The following is a 7,025-nucleotide window of genomic DNA, read 5'->3' on the forward strand; positions in this document are numbered from 1 at the left end:
CAGGGCCTATTTTCTGTTTAGAAAATCCGTTTTTGCTTACGTTTTTCCTCCACGTCTTTTTTGTGTCAGGTTAGAAATTATAGAGGAGTATATTCTAAGGTTTTGAACCAAACCAACGTTCTGCATTTCTTCTCCTATCTAAAAACAAACATCGATGCACGGCTGAGCCCTCAGCTCAAAGCTTGGACCGTGTTGGCTGCGCGGCCTTCTCCTAGTGGCGATGTTATATCTTCCTCTCTTGTGGCGGCGGGTATCGCCGGGACAACGATGTGGACCTCCGACTATGGCTTGAAACGGAAACAAAAGGGATGGTAACGACCTCCATCTCGAGCTGTGCCTCTTGGGCCGAAGCAGGCATGCAGGGGCTAGATCCATGGCAGCAGGCTGGCTTGGCGGCGTCTGACTATGGTGCTAGCTAGGCACCGAGGTGGTGCTTACGATAATGGAGGGCGTCTCTCCTCAGTGTATGACTGCGACGGGGTCTTTGTTTTTATTTATGTTTTTTTTCTTTGATGTGTGCATCATTAATGTCTATCGATATCTTGTTGGTGTAGAGGATGGGTGTAATTGGTATCTTCGTGATATTAGTATGCTCCCTTTATCGAAAAATGAGACATACTATCCTTGGATAGCCTTGCCACCAACTCCCTTATAGTTATTGGCACGAAAACTAAAGAAACACATATGGAGCAAAAATTACAGTAGGTTTGGATGGGATTACCCATTAACAATTGATGCGTTTGCAAAAGATAAGGAAACACAATCAAATTTTTTTTAAAATTTATCGACACAAGTTGTGCAACGCGATGGACCTTATATTCTAGATTTTTCTAAAAAAAAAACTATACACATTATATCAAGTAACAGAGGGAGTATTAGAATTTCTCGTACGTGCTTATGTGGGGGGGGAGGCTAAAAATGTGGGGTCCTGTGATGTCGCACCTCCTCTTCAGCAGCATCTTGGTCTCCGCCGATGGAAGGTACTTTGATGATTAATGTCGACGCGGCTTTGTTCTCTTCCTCCCAAAGTATGGGGGTTGGAATTGTGGTGCGTGATCACTCTGGGGACTGCATAGCAGCGTACTGCGACAAGTTCCCAAATGTCACATTCCCATAGATGGCGGAAGCAATGGCGATCAGGTGCGCTCTCTCCTTTGCGAGAGGGGAAGGCTTTGACAACTTTATCTGCGCAAGTGATTGTCTTTCGGTGGTCCAGCGTGTGAATTCACCTGGAAAGGACCGATCGGCTTGTGGGTCTGTGATCGAAGATATCAAGAGGTTGCTCTCTTCTTTCCAATATAGTTCCATTATTCATGTTTACCGCTCGCAGAATGTTGCAGCGCATGTTTTAGCTCATTATGTTGATTACTCTAGTGTGTCAATTTGGCGTGGTGTGCCTCCCGAGTGTATTCGGGATGCTATCTGTAAAGACTCTATGGTTGCTTGATCAATAAAGTACAGGTTGCTATCAAAAAAAAAACTAGGAATGCCTACCTTGTGCTATGTTTAATGGCCAAGCCCCCATGATCCAAAGAGAAGACTTTCTAAGGTTGCACATCAAGTTTATCCATATCCACTAATGAAATGTTAGGTATTTAATTTGAATAGAGAAGCGCTTAAGTATTATGTAAGGAAAATAATAAAAACATTGTTGCACATAATTAGTAGATTGGTTTTTGAAGTTAGCCGCAAGCCGCAAGGGATCCAAGCTAGATACATTATGCCACACTGAAAAGAAAGGTAAGAAAAAAATATTCTTTTACCACAAAAAGGTAAGAAAACCCCTTCCTTTGCTAGATCTAAAAAAAGAGATTATTCTTTGTTGATTATCAATTATATGATTTGAGCACTAGTACTTCTACTCAGTCTTCTATGAAACTTTTCAACATGTGTCATTTTCCCATCTCAAACTCGGAATATTTTAGTGTCGATCAGATTGTGTTCTTCTTTTGATTCGATAATACAACTAATTTTTTATATGTTCGTCTTTGTCTAGCATCTAAGATTGACTGTGGTGTATGAGGGTGGATTTGTTATTTAACCTTGTTAAGAAAGACAAGAATTAGCTTTTCTCTAAGTTTCATGGTTAGATTTAAATATTTCTATCGACTTGGATAACTAAGTCTGATTCGTATTTATGTTAGCATTTATATCTTCTATTCTATGTTGATATTATAACCTCGTATTGTTATGCCCCTAGTTGTACATTGTAATAGTTATATGTATTTTTTGTGAGCAATCTTATTTGTCACTAGCTAGATTGTAAGATTAATGGTTCGATGATATTCATGAGGTGAATTTCGTAGCTATTTTTACAAGTTTTAATTTTTGTAAGTCTGTCGCACGCATTATATCCAAGAGAAAACCAATTTAGACTCATTACATTAGACAATTTTCTTCCAAGAAGAGGTAGGTCGTAACGAGGGTTTTAAGTGGGGTGAGACGAATGATATGTTGGGGATGTCTAAAGATCAAATGGCTAGGAAAAAAGCGTATTGGTGATTTCTCCAACTTAGTTATGTACATGTTAGATCGTTATAGCTTTACACATCAAACCGATTCATTTCATGATCTTGCAGAGCAGCATGGGAATTGGCCATCAAGCTAGCATATATTAGATAACTCAAAAGATTCATGCATGCTCGATAAATCTAAAGGCTCGTCTAGAGCTCATCTAAATACACAAAAGTAAAGGATGGTCGAAAATATCAATGCTTGATAAATCTAAAGACTCATCTAGAGCTAGAAAGTAAACTGTTGCCTGCTAGCCACCTGGCGCCGGTGCGTCCTCCCTGTCTAACCAAACAAGGAGCATACTGCATAGATTCTACCAATTTCTAGATTTTCCTGAGATCGGCACACTCATGATCACCCTGCATCCATGCATGCAACTCCACAGGAGTGTCTAGTTAGGATGGCTCGATCAGTCGATCGTACTCATGTGCTTTTTGACACAAGCTCCATGTTTTTAGTTCGGTCAGGATACGAAGGACAGAATCGGAAAGAACGGTCGAACGCAGACAACTGTTATCTGAAAACTACTGCCACATTGTTTCGGCCCTCCGCGAGGCGTCGCTCCCCGCGGGCGACGGGAGGGCGACCAACCCTAGCGCCGGAGCTCTTCTCCGCCCCTCCCCGCCGCCGCCGTCGGCGCAGGCCGCCGGGCAAAGCCCGCGCGGTGCCGGCGGCGGCGGAGCTTTCTTCCCCGCGCGCGTGTAGGGAAGACGCCGGGTCTCCTCAGCAGGTGACGAGGCGGTGGCGTGGCCACTTGGTCGCGGGACGGCGCAGTGGCTCGGGGCAGCGCTCGCCTGGCCCAGATCTGGGCCCTTCGGGCCCCATCTGGGTCCAGGCGGGCCGGCCCCCTGCCCGGCGGTGCTCTTCTGGGCGGACGAAGGTGCGGCTAGAGTTGGGGGCGGCGAGGTCAGCGGCGCGTACGCTGCGCGTGGTGATGGAACTTCACGAGCCCGCTCGGGCTCGGCCGGGCCAGGTGGGCCTAGTCTGTTCTGTCGACGCGTCCGGCCGGTGTCTGCAGGTGGTGGTGGAGGTGGGTCCCTCCGACGCGGCTGCTGACGTGCTGCCTCCCGCTTCCGGTTGGCCTTCCTGTCCGTGCGGACCTCGCTTCGTTGGCCATGGTGAGACGGTGGTGGTGCCTGCAAGGCCGTGGTGGCGCGTGGTGGTGGACGGTGAGTGCGGTGGAGCGCGATGGAGCGTCCTAGGCGGGGCTGCGAGGGTCGGGAGAAATCCCTGTCGGCTTTGCCGACACCGACGCGGTGACGCCCGCGGGCGCCACCCTTCCTTCTTGAAGGGTCTGCTCCCATGTCCTTGCGCGTACCGGGGGAAATCCTAGGAGCAATCCGGGCAGCAGTGGCGTCGTCGTCGAATCCCTTCTTGAAGGTGCTGCTTGGTACGCGGGGCTCTAGAGTGCTAGGTGTGTGGTGGGAATTCTCTGGTGGGCGCAGCGGTTGCGAGACACTCCCGTTTTCGTCGATCCGACCCTTTCGACATTAGTTTCTCTTTTCTTTCTTTTGTGTTTTCTTTTGGGCATGCTTGTGCTGTTTGCCCCAGCAATGACTACTATGTTGTATCGGTGTGCTATATTAATATAGCGGGGCGGAAGCCTATTTCGAGGAGGAGAATCGGAACGAACAAAAAAGTATAATCAAGGGCAAGCTTTAAGTCCTAGTTGGCGCGAAGAATAGCATCCCCGCCTTCGATCCGACGCCCACCGTGCCATGAGCCCATATATGAAGGCGCGCCAAGAATCGAATTACGAGCTGACACACTCCACCACTCGCCCACGAGCGAGCTAGGAGCCACCATAGCCCCTAGGAGAGGATCGATGCCGCCGCTGGCCGCCGCCGCACCATCTTCGCGGCGCGGCCCCTTCGCATGCCGCCGCGGTGCCGACCATCAGCGCGCGCAGGCAGTGGCACCGGCGGCAGCTAACTCCGGGCAGGGGTGCGGCCGGCCGCTGGTGGGCCGCGCGGCGGGGCTCGTCGGTGGCGGTATCGCCGCGGCTTTCTTCGCCTCCCTGGAGCGGTGCGCCTGCGTCGAGGTCCGCACGACCGACGACCTCGCCGACTATGCAGAGGCAGCCGAGCCGCTGATGCCGCGCGACGACGCCGCTGCAGCCCGTAACGTTTACACCGCGAGGAAGAGCAAGAGGACGACTGCCCGCGCCGGCGCCGGGAAGGGCAGGAGGGGCGGCGGCGGCTTTGGGTGCTGCGAGAATAGCAATTAGTCATACCCACATCGTGTGCCCAATGAATTTCTCGCTGATTTATGTGTGTATGTGAGCTTACGTATGGCGTGATTCAGTAGGATCCGAGACCATGCACGGTGTTTTGTACGATCCCTGCAAGATTAGCGTTCGATTTTCGATCAAGCTTTCTAAAAATAATTATATGTGTGATTACAATTTGTGTTTAGGTTATCTATTAATATTAACGCCTCTCAAAAAACAGTGATGCCCATATTGCACAGTGCCACTGCCGCGGCATGCATAAGACTTCCAAATCAAGAACATGTATTTGTCACTCCTGACTCATGAGGAATTTGTACCCAACTTTCTTTTGTTCTTTCTACGTGGTTGGGTCCTGATCATATCAGCATAATTAAAGGGCAGCTTTTTGATACAGTAGTTATGTACTTTCTTCTTCATAAAATAAGTGACTCAATATTTTCTAGATACGAAGATATCTGCATGTCACTTATTTACAGATGGATGGAGTAATAACTAATCTTTTTTAGCGAATTAAAGAGCAACCCATCAAGCAGAAAATCAGTTTAGAGCTGGGGCTTTAATTATTAAAATTCAAAAGATTTTTTTTCAAAGTTTCAACAAATTTGTCAAATTCTGATAAAAGTCTGGGTGTAGCCAATGTTGCATCCCACCAACATGAAAAATCCCGGTGCAAATTTCTTTGAATTCTAAGCTACACTAAAAATTTAAAAACTGACAATCTCCGCGATCCTAATTGGCGCCATGCCATGCAAGAGGAGTTCGATGCTATTACTTGGACTCTTGTTCCGCGCCAACATTGTGAGTGGTAAATGGATCTTTCGTAAAAAAATATTTAACTTCGATGCTCTCTTGTTCGTCAAAGGCTTGCTGGGTTGTTTGTGGTTTCTCTCAGCAGCCTAGTATTGATTATGATGAGATCTTCAGTCCGGTGGTTAAACCCGCCACCAGTTGTGTCGTGCTTTCTCTACCCTTGTCCCAAAATTTGCCTATTCACCAGCTTGATGTCAAAAGCACACTCCTTCACGACCATCTTGATGAAGTTCTCTACCGCCAATAACCCTCCAGGTTCATTGATCCTCAACACCCCACGCATGTTTGTCGATTTCTCAAATCTCTCTATGGTCTTAAAGAAACACCACGCACATAGTTTCAACGATTCTCCTCCTTTGCTTGTTCTATTGGCTTTGTTGAGTCTAAATCTGATGCTTCTTTGTTCATATTTTGCCATGGTACTGATGCCGCCTATATTTTCCTTCATATTGACGATATTATTCTCACAACCTCCACTTCCGCACTTCTAGACAAAATAACTGCGACCCTAAGGGGTGAGTTTGTCATGAAGGATCGCGGTCCCTTACATCATTTCCTAGGTATATATGTTACTCATATATCTACTGGTCCCCACCTCTCTCAACACCAATACCTCCTAGATATTCTTTCTTATGCCAGCATGCGAGATTGTCATCTTGTTCTTACACCCATTGATACAAAATCTAAACTCTCTTCTAATGTTGGGCACCAGCTTCTGATCCTTCTCTCTATCGCAACTTAATTAGTTGGTGCTCATCAATACACCACACTCACTCGTCCTAATATTTCTTATGATGTACAACAAGTATGTCTTCATGTGCATGATCCTTGTGAACCACATTTTTCCCTTATTAAGCGTATACTCCGCTATATCAAATACAATCTTCATCATGGTTTTACTCTTTATCGTTCTTCTTCTCATTCTCTTGTTGCCTACTCGGATGCCGATTAGGCAGGTTGCCCGGACACGACGTTCCACATCGGGATTCTATATGTATCTTGGAGATAATTTGATTAGCTGGTCTACACATCGCCAAACGATAATGCCTCGCTGTAGTGCCGAAGCAGAATACCGTGTTGTTGCTACTGTTGTCGCTAAGTCTTGCCGGGTTCGGCAGCTTATAAAGGAGTTACATCATCTCGTCGAGAATTCGAAAATTGTCTATTGTGACAATGTCAGTGCCATATACTTGTCGGCCAATCATGTTCATCATCGGCGAACCAAACGAATTGAGCTAGACATCCATTTTGTTCGTGAGAAAGTTGCTCTTGGTGTTGTTCGAGTTCTACACATGCCATTATCATCATAGTTTGTTGACATATTTACTAAGGGGTTGTCTAGCATCTTGTTTAAAGAGTTTGGCTCCGGTCTTCACGTCTATTCTATCCCCGTTCAGATTGTGGGGGCGTTTTAGAGAAGGAACTGGACGAGGCTCATCTTGGCGCACACAACAAGGCATCGAGTCCTAGT

This window comes from Lolium rigidum, chromosome 5 (genome assembly GCF_022539505.1).
Source record: "Lolium rigidum isolate FL_2022 chromosome 5, APGP_CSIRO_Lrig_0.1, whole genome shotgun sequence".
Classification (NCBI taxonomy): Eukaryota; Viridiplantae; Streptophyta; class Magnoliopsida; order Poales; family Poaceae; genus Lolium; species Lolium rigidum.